This window comes from Pinus tabuliformis, chromosome 6 (assembly GCF_031772625.1).
Source record: "Pinus tabuliformis cultivar Carrire ecotype Pingquan chromosome 6, CPIR1, whole genome shotgun sequence".
Lineage (NCBI taxonomy): Eukaryota > Viridiplantae > Streptophyta > Pinopsida > Pinales > Pinaceae > Pinus > Pinus tabuliformis.
The window spans coordinates 231,384,135-231,404,578 of NC_142292.1; positions in this window are offsets into that span (position 1 = coordinate 231,384,135).

Consider the following 20,444-nt stretch of genomic DNA (forward strand, 5'->3'; position numbering starts at 1 on the left):
TCCCTCACGTTCAGAAGCTCGGCAACGAAGTGAATGGCCTCCTACAGGAAGGCTGCAGGGGATCCTACAGGATACTCTGTTTTCTACAGGATGGCTGTGCACGTCTACAGGATGGTTGTCCGTGGAGGTTTTTAGGAGTTGATGGAGTGTTGGAGTGGTGTGGGAGGCTAAGGGAGATGGAGATGGACCTAATGATGTCTTAGGAGATGGCAAGTCAGACGAAGGAAGGGTGCATGCAATGGGTTGATGTTTTGGAAGGGTGGAATCAACGAGAGTGAAGGAGATGGAGCTGTACGTGAAATGAGAGAGTTGGAGGGCACGTGAGTGAGATAGAGGGTGAATAGAACTTGCAGGTGGATGGAGAAAACGACGAAGGAAGTGGCTTGAGAAAGAGCAGTGTAAATGAAATAAATGACCTGTGCATCAAAACAAGAAATTCATTAACCTATTATGCCATGAGACCTATAAATCCGAAATGGAAAACAAGAAATGAAACTAATGCGTGAGAGTGCAGTATGGATCAATGTCGAGAATGTATGAATGGATCTTCAATAAAAACGTTCATGTGGCAGCTTGCGTGGAGATGAAACGACTGCTGTTCTTTTTGGTGGCTGATCATGGTCTACACCCCAATCCCAAACAGTGAGATGGCAGTGAACCTTTACAACCTGTTTTTGTTGGAGCTCCAAGAGATTTATTCTACCAACCTATCAAACTTGAATACTGAAAGCAAAGCATCATACCAGTCCTATCTATGATAATGAAAACAATTAAACTAACGAGCTGGAAATTCGAATTGCATAGGAAACTAAACAAACTCAAGTGCTGGACCTAATTGTAAATGCATTACAACACTGAGGAGGTCTATGGCTCTCAGGTTGGGCCCTAACCTGAGAGCTATAGCTCCTTGAGAAAACTCAGAACTAACTCAAAAGTGGCCTTCTTTATTCATGATCTGATAACATGCCAAATTGGCTTACAAAAGAGAACGAAACTTGAGCTGTGTTCCAAAATTACAATAGTAATACGAGAGTTTCAACAACCTAACCAAGGCTAAGGCCTCTATACTTATATAAAACGATGCTCCAACAAGTATCCATGATTCTAGGAGCTCGGCTGTTCAATCTATAGTTTAACTACTGATCCTGTAGGATGATCATAAATGCTGTTTCCTGTAGAGCAGTTTTGAACTGCTGCTCCTGTAGAACAGCTGGCCGTGTATTAAGCTCGGAGGGAGGATGGAGTGGGGCTCGAAGTTCTTGGTGAGGATCATGAGGAATGCCCCCCTAAGACCGTGGACAACCTCTCCTTACGTCAGCAATGCCAACTCGTTGTCTCCTTGCCATCTTTTCGTTGTCTTTTGCTCCCTTTTAATGCCAAAACCTGGAATCACAATGCATTAGCTACGTAGATAAAGTGCCTATCCTTTCTCCTACAAACAACATGAATAAACTAGGAAGTGTATGCATAAACAATAAAAATGAATGGTTTGAGCAAGCAAAATAGGCCAAAAATGAGCCCAAATTGTACCAAAATTGGGGCTCATCATCACCCCCCAGCTGAACCATTTGCTCATCCTTGAGCAACTTAGTCAAGATCCTCATCCTTCATGGCCTTTACTACTCCCCTTACATCCCAAGCTTCTGTGGTGATGTCTTCATGGTTGATATGAAACCCTGCTGTATTTTCCACTTTTTCCCATTGTGCCCTTTCTTCCTTTCCTGTACCTCCTTCAGCTAATCCTAGCAACAATGGAGGGCTGAGTTTGAGGCCAATCCAGCTGGCCTGAAGTCTTTGCAGTGATTTCTTGTACAGGTCCACCCTTGCAAATGCTTCCCTCATTCTAGTCGGGGTATGGTATTCCCTGATTTTCAAGCTATGTGCCAAAGCATGCCACCTACGTGCACAAGCATGGCCAACAGTTTCTCCCAAGAGTCTGTCCATGTCTTCAAAATGGGCTATTGCTTGGGCTTGCTGGTCTATAAATCTCAAGGAAGCTGCAGGATCATTGGATAACTGTTGGCGGGCTGAGGTGAGGGCAACCGGATCTTCTAGTTCTGCCCGAATATACAGTGGTTCACTCACTTCTCGATTCATGATCGATTTCTCTTCAGTGGCTCTCTGATCCTCATGATTCAGCCATGATGCAAAAGCCATTAGTTGCATATCGCCCAAGGCGATATTGGGATCCCAAGAGACCTCATTGGGCAGAATTAGATTGTGGATATAAAATTCTGCTAGCTTAGCTTTATCCTCTGCTGAGCTAGTGTTGCATACTTTAGTAAACTGCTGTGGGTCATGAATTTGCTCAATACCTCTTTGTGCTAGGGTGTTGATCTGGAATTGTAGCCACTGCTCCTTTAAGTACAGCCCATAGGACTTTGCAGGATGTCTGCACTGCAAGGCTTCCATGGCCCAACTAGCCATGCAAGCCAATTGCGTCCCCTTTTGTTGCAGCTGCTCCTTTAAGGCTTGCACCTCAATTCTTAGCTGCTGTTCTTCTTCCTGTAGAACTGTTTTTGGTCCTTCAATATTGGTGGTCAGCTCCTTCTTGCCTTCTTGTTCAGATGTGATGCCCTTGGAGGATAGTCCTGCCTTTGCTTGGAGTTCTTGCAGCTGCAACCGTAGCTTTTGGTTTTCTTTTTGTAGAAGTGCCTGCTGGCAGCTAGCCACATGTTTAGCCATAGTGAACTCACTTCTGACCTCCCTGAGCTGATCTTGTAGGGGGCCTATGTCCCCCACCCCCTTTGATTTGGCAATTTGCATCCAGGTATGGGAGCGGACTCTTTCTTTCTCCAATTCGAAGAATAGAGGTACGGTGAATTTTTGTGGGATGATCTTGCCTGCCTCCAAGAAAGTGTAATATGAATTCAGATTGGGTGAAGGACTAGGTTCAGGTATATGCTCTCTTGCTGTTTCTTGAGGGGGTTCTGCCTGGCACTGGCTGCCCTCAGCACACCTCCAAAACCGAAAGAGAAAAGGGGGAGGGAGACCCCTCTACCACCTGAAGTCAGGAGGAGCAAAAGGATGACCACGGGCAAGCCACAGCCTCCACCCAGCGGCCATACCACTTCAGGGGATGTACCTATTTCACCCAGTGCAAGAACCCCCTCTAAACCATCAGCTACCCCCGAAAAGGGGAGCCCAAAAATAACTTCCTGGACACGAAAGATAGGCCAGTCGCCTTCTGAAGCCCGACTCAAAGAAATAGAAAAAGGGAAGGAAGCATCACCCTCATCACCATCAGGGGCAGAAAAGGCAGGGCCATCAAAAGCAGAAAAGAAACAGCCTGTTCCGGTCCCGAGTCCTCGGCCAAGGACGAGGAGCAGGGGCAAGGTTTCTCAAGGATGAGCAAATGGTTCAGCTGGGGGGTGATGATGAGCCCCAATTTTGGTACAATTTGGGCTCATTTTGGCCTATTTTGCTTGCTCAAACCATTCATTTTTATTTTTTATGCATACACTTCCTAGTTTATTCATGTTGTTTGTAGGGGAAAGGATAGGCACTTTATCTACGTAGCTAATGCATTGTGATTCCAGGTTTTGGCATTAAAAGGGAGCAAAAGACAACGAAAAGGTGGCAAGGAGACAACGAGTTGGCATTGCTGACGTAAGGAGAGGTTGTCCACGGTCTTGGGGGACATTCCTCGTGATCCTCACCAAGAACTCCGAGCCCCACTCCATCCTCCCTCCGAGCTTAATACACGGCCAGCTGTTCTACAGGAACAACAGTTCAAAACTGCTCTACAGGAAACAACATTTATGATCATCCTACAGGATCAGCAGTTAAACTATAGATTGAACAGTCGAGCTCCTAGAATCATGGATACTTGTTGGAGCATCATTTTGTATAAGTATAGAGGCCTTAGCCTTGGTTAGGTTGTTGAAACTCTCGTATTACTATTGTAATTTTGGAGCACAGCTCAAGTTTCGTTCTCTTTTGTAAGCCAATTTGGCATGTTATCAGATCATGAATAAAGAAGGCCACTTTTGAGTTAGTTCTGAGTTTTCTCAAGGAGCTATAGCTCTCAGGTTAGGGCCCAACTGAGAGCCATAGACCTCCTCAGTGTTGTAATGCATTTACAATTAGGTCCAACACTTGAGTTTGTTTAGTTTCCTATGCAATTCGGATTTCCAGCTCGTTAGTTTAATTGTTTTCATTATCATAGATAGGACTGGTATGATGCTTTGCTTTCAGTATTCAAGTTTGATAGGTTGGTAGAATAAATCTCTTGGAGCTCCAACAAAAACAGGTTGTAAAGGTTCACTGCCATCTCACTGTTTGGGATTGGGGTGTAGACCATGATCAGCCACCAAAAAGAACAACAGTCGTTTCATCTCCACGCAAGCTGCCACATGAACGTTTTTATTGAAGATCCATTCATACATTCTCGACATTGATCCATACTGCACTCTCACGCATTAGTTTCATTTCTTGTTTTCCATTTCGGATTTATAGGTCTCACAGCATGATAGGTTAATGAATTTCTTGTTTTGATGCACAGGTCATTTATTTCATTTACACTGCTCTTTCTCAAGCCACTTCCTTCGTCGTTTTCTCCATCCACCTGCAAGTTCTATTCACCCTCTATCTCACTCACGTGCCCTCCAACTCTCTCATTTCACGTACAGCTCCATCTCCTTCACTCTCGTTGATTCCACCCTTCCAAAACATCAACCCATTGCATGCACCCTTCCTTCGTCTGACTTGCCATCTCCTAAGACATCATTAGGTCCATCTCCATCTCCCTTAGCCTCCCACACCACTCCAACACTCCATCAACTCCTAAAAACCTCCACGGCCAACCATCCTGTAGACGTGCACAGCCATCCTGTAGAAAACAGAGTATCCTGTAGGATCCCCTGCAGCCTTCCTGTAGGAGGCCATTCACTTCGTTGCCGAGCTTCTGAACGTGAGGGACCTCTGTGGATGGGTGCTAAGGATCCTTAGGAACCTCTCCTAGCCTCCCCAACCTGTCCCACACTTTCCTTCCTTCTACATCCCACCTGCACAATCAAACCCTAATTAGGCCAAGTTCACACTCATTCCACACACCTAAAGGAAAAACACAAAAACACATTTCTCATGATGCAAGTAGCTTAGACCCACGCATTCACACTTGTTAGAGGTAATGACAACATTCATAAGAGTTGCATCCACATTCTTTGCATTATAGAGGATAGACTAGTTAAATTAGGGTTTCATAGATTTACATGCTTTAAATTGCTTTTGATTCAGTTTGTCAAGTAGAGTAGCCTTCCTTTGAGTTAGCTTTCGTCCATCATTGATAAAGCTTCTTCTGTGAGCCTATAGAAGTTGGCATAAGCCCTATCGGACTTGTGCCAGCTGACCAAGTGACAGCTGCGACAAGGGCTAGTACTTGTGCATACAGCACCGTCGCTTCCAAGTTTGTACGAACTACCGGGTTGATAAAATTAAGAGACAGGAAGCCCCAGGAGTTGTAGCATTATTGCTACAATACTGGAGCTCACCATCTGATTTCTCTTCAGTGGCTCTCTGATCCTCATGATTCAGCCATGATGCAAAAGCCATTAGTTGCATATCGCCCAAGGCGATATTGGGATCCCAAGAGACCTCATTGGGCAGAATTAGATTGTGGATATAAAATTCTGCTAGCTTAGCTTTATCCTCTGCTGAGCTAGTGTTGCATACTTCAGTAAACTGCTGTGGGTCATGAATTTGCTCAATACCTCTTTGTGCTAGGGTGTTGATCTGGAATTGTAGCCACTGCTCCTTTAAGTACAGCCCATAGGACTTTGCAGGATGTCTGCACTGCAAGGCTTCCATGGCCCAACTAGCCATGCAAGCCAATTGCGTCCCCTTTTGTTGCAGCTGCTCCTTTAAGGCTTGCACCTCAATTCTTAGCTGCTGTTCTTCTTCCTGTAGAACTGTTTTTGGTCCTTCAATATTGGTGGTCAGCTCCTTCTTGCCTTCTTGTTCAGATGTGATGCCCTTGGAGGATAGTCCTGCCTTTGCTTGGAGTTCTTGCAGCTGCAACCGTAGCTTTTGGTTTTCTTTTTGTAGAAGTGCCTGCTGGCAGCTAGCCACATGTTTAGCCATAGTGAACTCACTTCTGACCTCCCTGAGCTGATCTTGTAGAGGGCCTATGTCCCCCACCCCCTTTGATTTGGCAATTTGCATCCAGGTATGGGAGCGGACTCTTTCTTTTTCCAATTCGAAGAATAGAGGTACGGTGAATTTTTGTGGGATGATCTTGCCTACCTCCAAGAAAGTGTAATATGAATTCAGATTGGGTGAAGGACTAGGTTCAGGTATATGCTCTCTTGCTGTTTCTTGAGGGGGTTCTGCCTCATCCACCCTGGGTGATGAAGGTCCTCCTTCTTCTTTCTGTTCGGTTTCCTGTAGTCGAGCTAAGGTATCCTGTAGGACGTTCTCAGCTTCCTGTAGCTTGGTTTTCTCGTCCAACAGGTCCACTCGGTCTTGCCATGTGCTCTTCTTCAAGCTGCCCTTTTCATAGGTAACTGTGACCTTTGAGGGAGATTTGTCTTTGGGAGAAACAGGGGTGTCCTCAATGACAATTGGGCTGCTGGACTACTGCTGTGGTTTTCCTGTTTTTATCCGAACACTCCTCCGTGCTTTGAAGTAGAGAGGAGGGTCCCTCTTCCTTTTTCCCTTTGGCTTAGGTGGCGTACTGAGGCCAGCTAATACAGCCGCTGCCTCTCTGGCTAAAACATCCACCTTCTGCTTCTCAGATTTTGGTTGTGCATGGCTTCCTGTAGAAGCCTTGGTCTTTGCTTTTGGGCTTCCTGTAGAAGCCTGCTTTTCCTTTCCTGTAGCGGTAGGTGTCTTCCCTTTTTCTCTTTTTTCTACAGGGGTTTGATCCTTATGTTTGCTTGCGAGTGCTGGAGAGGTAATTGGGCTGACGTGGCTTTCCCCGACTCTGTCTCTTCTGCTTTTTGACCTTATTTCTCTTGCTGACAGGATGGGGGAGTCAGCTTTTTCTTTAGCCTCTTCTTCCTCAGCCACCTCTTCCTTGTCTTCAGTGCTGGAGGAGCCACTCTCTTCGATCAGCATTTTAATGTCTCCATCTCGTGTCAGATTCCTAAATGACTCCCAGGAGAGGGGAACTTTATATGAGTGCAAGGCATCTTCCACAAGCAATTTTATTAACCCATGATGGGCTATCTGATCAGGGATGCCCTGTCTTAGTTTGGTAGCACACTCCATGAGGGACTGTAGAAGATAATAAGGGATGCTTAGTTTTTGGTCTACAGGATCGTCAATTCCGTGCCTTAACTCAGTGAGGAGCCGGAAATGATATGCATATACTATACTGAACCGGCCTTCACACGTAATATACTTCATTATTTGCAAACTGACTTCATTCCACGGTGGTGTTAGGCTCGTCCTTCTTACCCCATTTTTATCCTCTGAGAATTCTTCCTCAGGTGGGAAGAAATCCTTCTTTGCTTGCTGGCTCATCTTCCGCTCTTCTTTGTCCCACGGCAGACCCATGGGCAGCTCTGTAATCCGACTGATATGCTCTGGGGTGAGTTTGAGGCTGAGACCTCTGAAGGTTACCGTGGCCAATGTCTGTGATTTAGGCTGCAGAGCCCGCAAAAATTCCTCGGCTACTTCATCATCGTAGCCCTGTAGTTTATCACAGAAAAAGCATCCATTGCGCTCTAGTGAAGAGCTCAACCACTGCCGGGTTTCTCCTTAATGCATTTGAATTAGTGGGCTCTCGCCTGATAAACCCGCCAGGCATGATGAACACAGTGGTTTATACCAAAGGTGGTGGATACACAGGAAATTCGGTCTTAAAGACAGAACATGCAATGAATTTTCAGACCACAGTTGATTATACAGCTATCCTATAGGCGCGATAGTATAGGCACGGCAATTCAATTCTTTATGACCACACTGTGACTAATGGCCTTGCCACCTTTAAAAAACCAATTGCGGAAGGAGTTGCTGGGTTACCTCTTTTCTGCCACCTTTTTTACGTGAATACTTCACCTTCCTGTAGAGTCGCGTTCCTGTAGAAACTACTTCCTGTAGGACGGCGTTCCTGTAGAAACTGTTCCTGTAGGAGTAGTGCGCAGGCTTCGGGAAGAGCTTTAGTTGGCTAGCGGTCAAGAGGTGCTTTACCAGCGTTCAGGTAGCCGAGGGCTCGGCGTATCAACATGCAGAGGTAAGCAGAGGATCTACTCAAGTTTTGAAGTGAGGTTGATGGAGATACACGCTTAATCGAGCCGATTAGATTTTGAATCGGCGCAGCTCGTGGCGCGGGGGTGAGCTGTCCCCGCCGGACCGTTGGGTGACGTCACCCATCATCCGCCTGCACATTCGTTTGTTGCCGCATTCATTCCCACAGATCTGCCGCCGCCCTTTTCGGTTAAACTTCACTTCTCGGTTGACGGGACTGATCTTCACGTGCTTGCTGCGTGTTTCTTTCGTCGTGGCTGCCACCTCGTCCTCTGACTATCCCTTTACTAACCGACGTGGCCAATCACTGGCCTTTAGGCCGCTCAACCATTCACCTTTATGCCATGCAAAACAAATCGAAGTAATAATCATGCAGTTTGATGGAGAGAAGGATTAGAACACTTACCTGCGCGCGGCTGCATATGATTTCCAGTTTTTTGAGCGATGGATCTACCTGCCGCATGTGGCTGCACATTCCTGTAGGCTTGTGGTTACAGGATGCTGGCGATGGAGTGAATGGTTTTGCGTTCATGCGCCCGTGTTTGATCTCAGATGGCGGTGCTTGAACGGTCTTCACTTGAGCAGGTTGAACTGTTACAGGATCCCCGCGAGGGGTCTTGTCACCGTTCTTTCTCCTCGGGTGTATGCTGCATGCTGGCAGTTCTGGCTTCTCGATCACGATCCCAACGCTTCTGATGTATCAACGTGGATGTGGTATGGTTCTCGGTGCCTAGTTTTTCTTTGACAGATGCTTTCTCACTAGAACTGATTACTTTGTTGTGCTGCTGCAGGGATCTTGGTTGCATGGCGACGAGGATGGTGGAGGACGATAATGGCGAGTTTCAGGGGTGCCATCAGTGGCATGCATGCATTCAATCCACTCCTCAGTCACTAGATCTTCATTTGAAACATATTTCGGCCGTCGCAAACTTCTACAGGAAGTTTCCTGTAGAACACAGGGCTTCCTGTAGAAATTTGGCATTTTCCTGTAGAAGATCCACGTCTTCCTGTAGGAAGACTGTCTGTTCCTGTAGAAAAACTGTATCCTCCTGTAGAAGATCCAAAGCATGATAATAATTGCACATACCTTAAAAAACATTGCTGTTCTTGGAGGTGGTGCTGATGACATCCTTTGCTAGCATGATGAAGGCCCCTGGCTTGGAGTGGAGAGGCTTCTTCTCCTCCATAGAACATCTGCATGCAAACCTTTTATGGTGCTGATTGCTTTTTCCTTTTTTTCTTTTTTTCTCTTTTTTTTTTTTCGAAAGACAATAGGAGCGCCTCAATGAGGTTTTCACCCCTACTGCCTGCCTTGGATATTGGGATTGGGGTGTAGACCATGATCAGCCACCAAAAAGAACAGCAGTCGTTTCATCTCCACGCAAGCTGCCACATGAACGTTTTTATTGAAGATCCATTCATACATTCTCGACATTGATCCATACTGCACTCTTACGCATTAGTTTCATTTCTTGTTTTCCATTTCGGATTTATAGGTCTCATGGCATAATAGGTTAATGAATTTCTTGTTTTGATGCACAGGTCATTTATTTCATTTACACTGCTCTTTCTCAAGCCACTTCCTTCGTCGTTTTCTCCATCCACCTGCAAGTTCTATTCACCCTCTATCTCACTCACGTGCCCTCCAACTCTCTCATTTCACGTACAGCTCCATCTCCTTCACTCTCGTTGATTCCACCCTTCCAAAACATCAACCCATTGCATGCACCCTTCCTTCGTCTGACTTGCCATCTCCTAAGACATCATTAGGTCCATCTCCATCTCCCTTAGCCTCCCACACCACTCCAACACTCCATCAACTCCTAAAAACCTCCACGGCCAACCATCCTATAGACGTGCACAGCCATCCTGTAGAAAACAGAGTATCCTGTAGGATCCCCTGCAGCCTTCCTGTAGGAGGCCATTCACTTCGTTGCCGAGCTTCTGAATGTGAGGGACCTCTGTGGATGGGTGCTAAGGATCCTTAGGAACCTCTCCTAGCCTCCCCAACCTGTCCCACACTTTCCTTCCTTCTCCATCCCACCTGCACAATCAACCCTAATTAGGCCAAGTTCACACTCATTCCACACACCTAAAGGAAAAACACAAAAACACATTTCTCATGATGCAAGTAGCTTAGACCCACGCATTCACACTTGTTAGAGGTAATGACAGCATTCATAAGAGTTGCATCCACATTCTTTGCATTATAGAGGATAGACTAGTTAAATTAGGGTTTCATAGATTTACATGCTTTAAATTGCTTTTGATTCAGTTTGTCAAGAAAGGGTACTGGAATAGTCTCCCTTCCTTCCAGTGTTGGCAATTTTGGTTAGCAAGAAATCAACAAATCTTCAATGGCCGACCTCCAATCATCAATAATGTTTTGTCAAGGACTAGGGGCTTGACATCTGAATTCCTATCTTCAAAAGGATTGAAAGCAATAGACATTAATCAGATTCAATAAGAGGAGAGAAATTGGATTAGTTATGCAACTAGCAGGCCTAACTGGCCAAGCATCCCCAAATTAAATCCAAATCTTCATAATTTTAAAATAAGGCTAAAGAATGAAGAATTCATCCCATGGATGAAAAATTTAAATAGACCCTGCCGTTTTTTTTATGGTGCTTCAAAAGAAAATCTAGGAAGAACAGGAGCTGGAGGCATCCTCATAGAACCAGGTGGAAATAACCCAATTACCTATGAATGGGGTCTTGGGGAAAATACAAACAACAGGGTAGAGGCTTACAGTCTATTGATGGGCACAATGATCCTCAAAAAAAGGAAAATTCATAATTCATTCATATTGGGTGACAACTATAATTATTCAAGCAATGGTGGAAAGAAGCAACCCAACAAACATGTCATTGAGTCAAACCATAAGAAGAATCACACAAAATTTGGTAAATTTGGGCAAAGTCTCCTTCAAACATATTTTGAGAGAGAATAACAAATATGTTGGCACCCAGGCCAACTTGGTAGTGGCACGACCTCCCGGTGAATCTCGAATTTTACATGACATTTCTCAAATTCCAATCCCTTAAAATTCCCTTCAGACTAATCATGCCAATGTAACATCGTCATATGGATTGTAGTTTGACCAATTTCATAAATTCTCCTTATCCTCTGATTCTAAATCTCCCTTAAATCCTCCTCGTGCTCCTATCCTGCACCTACTCAAATCCCAAGTTAGTCGAACTCCCTTAGACTCCTCGTGATCCCTCGGCCTCTCCTCCACTCCACCTCTTCTTTCCTCTATTTATTTTCCTTATTAACGCTCCCTCCGCCACCTCCCATAGTGGCTTGATCTCTCCCATCAACCCTGCTCTCTTCCCTCCCTCTGCATTTCCTTCCTCGCTTCTGTCATTCTGTGCCTTTTTGTTTGCCTTTCTCCTCATTTTCCATAGGCTAGCTCTCTTGATTCCTTTCTCCCATCGCGATCATCAACATCTTTTCCATCCTACTATGCTCTACCTCTCTCGTCCTACTTGCAACTCCATCTCCCTCCCTTTCTTCTATCATCTTCTCTCTTCAAGTTGAGTCTCCTCTCCGCTATTCTCTCTTTCTCGTCCCTGTCGCAACAGTCTTGTTTAACCCTCATTCACCAGAGAAGAGTTTGGGCATCTCTTTGCGCAACTATGGAAATGAATCCATTAGATAGAGCCTACCAAAATGACAAATGTGTTGTTTGTAAGGCAAAAAATTACATGATAGATCAACTTCGTGAGACAGTTAAGGACATTAGGCTTCAATCTAAGTCTGAGAATGCTCTCCTGAAAAAATAACTCAATGATCAGAACTCTGAAATAACTGCACTCAAGGACAAGTGCCAACACATGGAGGACTCTTTCAACTATCTCAAGGGACTAATCATTAGCCATACCGGTGAAAACTCTAACTACCAGGGCAGGAGGATCAGGTCTCAGAAGGAAACCTTTAGTTAATTAGTTCTAGATGATCTCAGATGAGATTCTTCTTCAACATTCTCAGCACTGAACTTAAGTTTTCGTATGTTTTGTAAATGTAAATATTTTCTCAATCATTTTGTAAGGCTTTATAAGCATAATGTAGTAGGAAATATGGGCAATTTTGGATGTAAGGCTTGGGGAAATCGGGACTACGCTCCCCCTTCTTCCTATGTTAGCAAGCTAATCTCAAAAAAATCTACTGTATTGGGAGCTTGCTCCTTTTTTCTTTTGGAATAGAAATCTCAATAGCTGATCTTGTTAAAAAAAAAAGCTTCCTATGAAAAAGAGAAACAACCTGTAATCTATTCAAATAACGATTACACTACAGTTCAAATGAATCTCATAACTATGCTATAAACACCACCTGACTCCTTAGATATTAACACATGACCTGCATCAATGAATCTACCTCTACTGTTTTTGGATATTCCATGCAAAGAACAATGTTGCAAGAACTTTGTGTTATGTATAAATGTACATGATATTAAATAATAAGGACAAAATCTGATTTGAATTAAAAGATTAAGTTCAAAACACAATCATTACTCCTCTTTCTAAATTTATTTTAAATTGGAAAGCGTCCTTCTAAATATTCATGACTATAGAAATATAATTACGAAATCATTCATGCATAGGAAATAACGATCAACATTGTTCCTCTGTTCACAAAGACTCTGTGACAATACACTCGTTATCCCTTTCCAAATTCAAGAAAAACAGAGCAAATAGCTTAAGTACAGAATGGAATATAAAAAACCTAAAATCTATTTAGCAAACAACATGGAAATGAAATGTAAATATATGAATCACAACAAAACACGCTTCCTACAATCTATAATGGTTACAATACTCGATTCCAAGTTGTGGTGGGTCCTTGCCACTTCTCAGAGCAAGTCTTAAACTAATGTAGTACCTTCAAAATCATAAGACATAGTACTTACAAGAAAATAAATGTCGAGACCTGAATTATATTAAAGTTCAATGAAATATCAGTTCAGTCATCAAATAAGAAGTATGCGACAGTCACCAATGTTATCTGAGCGTATATCTCCCTTACAAAAAACTATGCATATGGTACCTTTTGCTCCCTACAAAATAGTGACCTTTTAAAGAGTTCAGTCGATGGAGAATAGTTACAACAAATTAACTAAGTAAAGAGTATATCAGAGCCAAGTAAAGTAAAGGAACAAATCAAAGCCAAGTAAGGAGAATAGATCGAATGAAAATATTTATAGAAGGTGCAACCAATTGTCTCCATCATGGTCCTCCACATGGATGATCGCCGAAACCATCCAACCCAGGTTTTCTATACTTATCGAAAATTCTTTCAAGCCCAGAGATTCTATACTTAATACTCACCCAGCCATAACTTCTCCGTGATGACGAATTATTCCAAACGATTTCTGGGTTATCTGAATGAGGGAATTATGAACAAAAACAGCCTCTCAGAATCATGATATTCTTCCTCATTTGATCACAAAATTTAGATTTTCACCCACAGGAATTTTACATTTTGTACTACATTATGTACTTAGTCCTATAACATTTTTCTTTATGAAGAATTTCGGCAATGGATGCCTGTGGTAAATGAAATTGGCAAAACCATCATTAGCAAATCATGAAAAAATCATCTCTAATCATAGAAAAGTCAAGAAAACTAATGATAATCAACCACAAAGTGTAAGATGTGTATTTGGCGGCAAGTTGTGGAATTATGGTATGAAATGAGTTAAAAATATAGGAATTTAGGTTATGAATAATGGTATTGTACTGTGGAAAAATGGGCATATTTGAGGCCCAACATTCCCCCCTGCCTAAGGATTTGCATGTCCTCATGCAAACAAAGCCCTTTCTCACTGACAAATTCATGACATTGTTTTGTAGATGTTGGTTTTTTGTGGGACAATGTTGCTTAAATATTTGGAGGTGTTGGTTCTTGTGGAGAAACGCTGCTTGAATATTTGGAAGTGCTGGTTCTTGTGGAGTAGATATCTTCACATTTAACATATCATACTAATTTAATTAGCAATACAAATTGAGGACAAGAAAGGGATGGATGAGGAAGAGATGATGGATGAAATGAAGTGGTGATGGAGATGGCAAGCATGTGAATAGATGCTTGCATACTCTGTCATCCCAAGGACAATGTTTATAGGTTGTTTCCTTTATCATTTCATGGCAGTAATGACTTCATCCTCCATATAAAATGCTTGTTATCATGGGAGGAGAAGACACTATACAGACTGCCTTTATTAATATAACATAAGGATTTGCTTTTAACATGGTCTTGTAATCAGAGTATAAGTCTTTTTATTATGAGTGGCGAATGGAAGGAAAACATAAGGATAATGATTTATGAAATATAAAATGCATGGAATGAGAAGTGGTGAATCATTAAGTTTCTTAAACCTTCTAATGAATTAGGGAATCTTAAGACAACTTTACCTCAGGATTTACATTTGTTGTTGATGTGCTCAATGCTGCAAGATGAAGTGGAGGATGGAATGGTTGGAACTGATATGACTGCTGATTTGATCTGCTGAAAAGGGCTGAAGGATGAACTGAAGGTCCCCTTCTCCGCCATGCTCGAGGAGTTGTATGTCCCCAAACAATTGAGGAAAGGTGACTGCTGTTGCAAATGAATGGCCAGGATGCTATATGGCACGTTGTACTAAAATGAATATGCTGTTGCAAATGAAAATTAAAATGTTGATACAAAGATCCAAACCACTTCAAATCTATGTAGAGATCACAAAACCATATAGTCTTCAGCTGCTACACACCCATGTGCAATCTTGCATATGTGAATAAATGGTGTCGATGTCGAACATAAACAAGATTCATTAGATTACTAACCATTGAGGAGGGTCGTTAACCAATGCGAGATATCTCACCTTTGATTTCAATGGGAATCAAGGCACTAGGTACATTCTACCAACCATGAATGGATTTGTCGAAGTTGAATGGACTGCAAAATTCATCCACCAAGAAACATTGATGTATTTCCTTAGTAGATGACAAGGACACCTAGCATTAAGGCATGCAGGATTCGAAGTACCTTATCTAACCCTAACCTTGATCCCAGATAATGTGCTGATGTCGATGGGACAAGGCTTGTTGGCAAGTGGGCCTTAAGGGATCCCACATAAAAAAAAACAAGTACACGACATAATGACTTGAAAGATACATGATTTGAATAACTCATACAAATTTACAAACTTTATTGGGAACTTTTCCCACCAGTTACCTGGTTTTCATGGAAGGTTCATGCCAAGTTGCGCCAGACAAGCTGGTTTTCACAACAAGGCTTATTTTTCTCTTTACTATTCTATTTATTTATTACAATGCAAACTTTCCTACTATATTGCAAAAAAAAGTCCTTCTTTAAGTGAAAGAGTACTTTCATTGAACCATGTGCAGATTAGGTACAAAGATATATTCATGCCCAGACTAAAATATAAAATTTAGAATGTACATGAGCATGAAAAATTAGCAGTTTTGAAAGATGCAATACAAAGGATATTTGAATATTAGAGTGGTACTTTGACTGGATTGTGATCTAGAACTAATGCTTGATGTAATCCCGATGGTATTGGACCATTTCTTCATTTGGACCACTCTGAAAGTCTTCCTCGGTCATGACATGCAAGCTTGGATAATTGGTCTCTGGAATGCATACAAGGATTGTTGTTGGGCATGGTGAAAGTTCCTCAATCTCAGGTTCAACAGGATGCTCCTCATCGGATTTGGTACATGATTTCTCGATCTCCTTGGTAGATAGGCAAGAGGAATTAAGGGAGACTTCTAAATCATTTTCTGGTTGTGGAGATATAGATAATTTCTTGAATGTGGTCAGGATGAACTCTTCCTAAGAGGGAGATATCCCAGCTGCTGCTAGGATTTGAGAAAGTACTTCGAGGGACATTCTTCAAACTCTCAATCATTTTTGAATTTGTCCTGCTAGTTGATGATCCTTGTCTTGTAACATGAATCAATACACAAGGGTTCTTACAGCACCCCAAAAATGTTTTATCTCTCAAGATATTGAAATTTTAATTTAAATGAATTAAAACTACTAATTGCAATAAAACTCACCAAACTTTAACTCCTCGCTTACTTGGACAACCAAAATTTGGAGCAACCCCACCATAGTGGATGCGTAGCTCTTCACTCACATGTTACCGTACACTCTTCGCCCTTTGATTTTCCTACAAAATCCTAGCCACACAACAAATACACTCCGATTCCTTTAGCAAATCCCCAGTGACGACGCCAAAATGTTGGGGAAATTATATGTGTTATAATTCCAACATTAAATTATCAATCTGGGACTTGTAAGATTTGAGGTACAAGCGCAAGTAACGCAGGATCAGAGCATATAACCTAAACTAACATCATGAAATCTAAAATTTGTTCCTAAATTAAACACGGAATTTTTGTTTCTAGTTTGAAACTAATCTATTGATAAAAACATGCTCAAGGAAAGGAATAACTTTAAACAAATGATATACTAATTAAAACTTACTGAGAAATCGGTGAAAATAATGAACGATCTATTCGAATGAGTTCTACTTGATTCAAAACAACTCGACATTCAAAAGGTAGAATTGATAATCTTCTAATTCAAAACCAATTTAAATAAAATCACACAATTTATTCTATGTAAAAAGCTTCCTATGAAAAAGAGAAATAACATGTAATCTAATCAAATAACGATTACACTACAATTCAAATGAATCTCGTAACTATGTTATAAACACCACACGAATCCTAAGATATTAACACATGACTTGCATCAATAATCTACCTCTATTGTTTCTGGATATTCCACACAAAGAACAATGTTGCAAGAACTTTGTGTTATGGATAAACATGCATGATATTAAATGATAAGGACAAAACCTGATTCAAATTAAAAGATTAAGTTCGAAACACAATCATTACTCCTCTTTCGAAATTTATTTTAAATTGGAAAGCGTCCTTCTAAATGTTGATGACTATAGAAATGTAATTATGAAATCATTCATGCACAAGAAATAATGATCAACACTATTCCTCTATTCACAAACACTATGTGACAATACACTTGTTATCCCTTTCCAAATTCAAGAAAAACAGAGAAAGTAACTTAAGTACACAATGGAATATAGGAACCTGATATCTATTTAGCAAACAACTTGGAAATGAGATGTAAATCTATGAATTACAACAAAACACACTTCCTACAATCTATAATGGTTAACGGACTCGGTTCCAGGTTGTGGTGGGCCCTTGCCACTTCCCGGAGCAAGTCTTAAACTAATGTAGTAGATTAAAAATTAGAAGACATAACAGTTAGAGGAAAATAAATGTCGACCCCTGAATTATATTAAAGTTCAATGAAACATCAGTTCAGATATCAAATAAGAAGTATGCCACAGTCACTAGTGTTATCTAAGCGTATATCTCCCTTACAGAAAACTATTCATATGGTACCTTTCGCTCCCTACAAAACAACAACCTTTTAAAGAGTTCAACTGATGGAGAATAGTTACAAAAAATTAATTAAGTAAAGAGTAGATCAGAGCCATGTAAAGGAAAGGAACAAATCCAAGCCAAGTAAGGAGAACATATCGAATGAAGATATTTCTAGAAGGTGCAACCAACTGAGCCAATCATGGTCCTCCATGTGGTTGATCACCGAAACCGTCAAACCCAGGTTTTCTGTACCTAACGCAAATTATTTCAAGTCTAGGGATTTTGTACTTAATACTCCCTCGACCATAACTTCTTCATGATGATGAATTTTTCCAAACGAATTTCTGGGTTACCTGAATGAGGGTATTCTAAACAAAACTCGAGTCTCGGAATAATGATATGCTTCCTCATTGATCACAAGTTTTAGATTTTAACCTACAGGAATTCTGCATTTTGTACTTAGTCTTATAACGTTTTTCTTTATGAATAATTTTGGCAATGGATCCGTGTGGTAAATGAACTTGGAAAAACCATCAGTAGAAAATCATGACAAAATTATCTCAAATAATAGAAAAGTCAAGAAAACTAATTATAATCAACCACAAAGTGTAAGATGTGTATTTGGCGGAAAGTTGTGGAATTATGGTATGAAATGAGTTTAAAAAATATAGGAATTTAGTTTATGAATAATGGTATTGTACATTGGAAAAATAGGCACAGTTGAGCCCCAACATCCCCCCATGCCTGAGGATTTGCATGTCCTCATGCAAACAAATCCCTTGTTCATTGAAAAATTCTTGACATTGTTTTGTAGATGTTGGTTCTTTATGGGACAACATTTCTTGAATATTTGGAGGTGCTGGTTCTTGTGGAGAACCACTGCTTGAATATTTGGAAGTGTTAGTTCTTGTGGAGTAGCACTCTTCACATTTAACATATCATACTAGTTTACATAGCAATACAATTTGAGGATAAGAACAAGATGGATGATGAAGAGATGATGGATGAAATGAGGTTTTGATGGAGATGGTAAGTATGTGAATAGATGATTGCATACTCTATCATCACAAGGCCAATGTTTATAGGTGGTTTCCTTTATCATTTCATGGCAGTAATGACTTCATCATCCATATATAATGCTTGTTATCATGGGAGGAGAAGACACTATAGAGATTGGCTTTATTAATATATCATAAGGAATTGCTTTTAACATGGTCTTGTAGTTAGAGTATAAGTCATTTTGTTATGAGATGTGAATGGAAGGAAAATAGAATAATAATGATTTATGAAAGATAAAATGCATGGAATGAGAAGTGGCGAATCATTAAGTTTCTTAAACCTTCTAATGAATTAGGGAATCTTAAGCAAACTTTACCTTAGGTTTTACCTTTGTCATTGATGTGATCGGTGATGCAAGATGAAGTGGAGGATGGAATGGCTGGAGCTGATATGACTTCTGATTTGATTTGCTGAAGAAGGTTGAAGAATGAGCTGACGGGTTGAAGGATGAATTCAAGGTCCGCCTCTCCCCCATGCCTGAGGAGTTGTATGTCCCCAAACAACTAAGGAAAGGTGATTACTGTTGCAAATGAATGACCAGACCATTATATGGTAGGTTGTAATGAAATGAATATACTGCTGAAAATGAAAATTGAAATGTTGATACAAAGATCCATACTACTGCAAATCTGTGTTGAGATCAAAAAACCATATAGTCTTCAACTGCTAGACACCCATGTGCAATCTTGCATATGTGAATAAATGGTGTCTATTTCGAACATAAGCAAGAATCATTGGATTACCGACCATTGAGGAGGGTCGTTAACCAATGCAATATATCCCACCTTTGATTTCAATGGGAATCAAGGCACTAGGTACTTTCTACCAGCCGTGAATGGATTTGTCGAAGTTGAATGGACTACAGAATTCATCCACAAATAAACATTGATGTATTTCCTTAGTAGATGACATGGACACCTCCCATTAAGGAATGCAGGCTCTGAAGTACCTTATCTAACCCTAACCTTGATCCTAGATAATGTGTTGATGTCGATGGGAAACGGCTTGTTGGCAAGTGGGCCTTAAGGGATCCCACATCACCAACACAAGTACAAGACATAATGACTTGAAAGATACATGATTTGAAGAACTCATACAAATTTACAAACTTTATTGGGAACTTTTCCCGACAGTTGGTTTTCAAGCAAGGTTCATGCCACATCGCGCTAGACAAGCTGGTTTTCACAACAAGGCTTATTTTTCTCTTTACTATTCTATTTATTTATTACAATTCAAACTTTCCTACTCTACTACAGAAAATAAGTCCTCCTTTAAGTGAAATAGTACTTCTAATGAAGCCATGTGTGGATCAGGTACAAATATATATTCATGCCTAGATTTAAAATATAAACTTTAGAATGTACATGAGCATGAAAATTCAACAATTTTGGAAGATGCGATACAAAAAATATTTGAAGATGAGAGTGGTACTTTGACTGGATTGTGATATGGAATCAATGCTCAATGTAATCCTGATGGTATTGGACCATTTCTTCATTTGGATCACTCTGAAAGTCCTCCTCAGTCATGCCAAGAAAACTTGGATAATTGGTCTCCGAAATGTATACTAGGCTTATTGTTGGTCATGGTGAAATTTCCCCGATCTCAGGTTTAGTAGTATTCTCCCATCGGATTTGGTACATGATTCTCCTTGGTAGATAGGTAAGAGGAATCAAGGGAGACTTCCAAATCCTCTTTTGGTTGTGGAGAGATAGATAATTTCCTGAATGTGATCAGGACGAACTCTTCCTGAGAGGGAGATATCCCAAC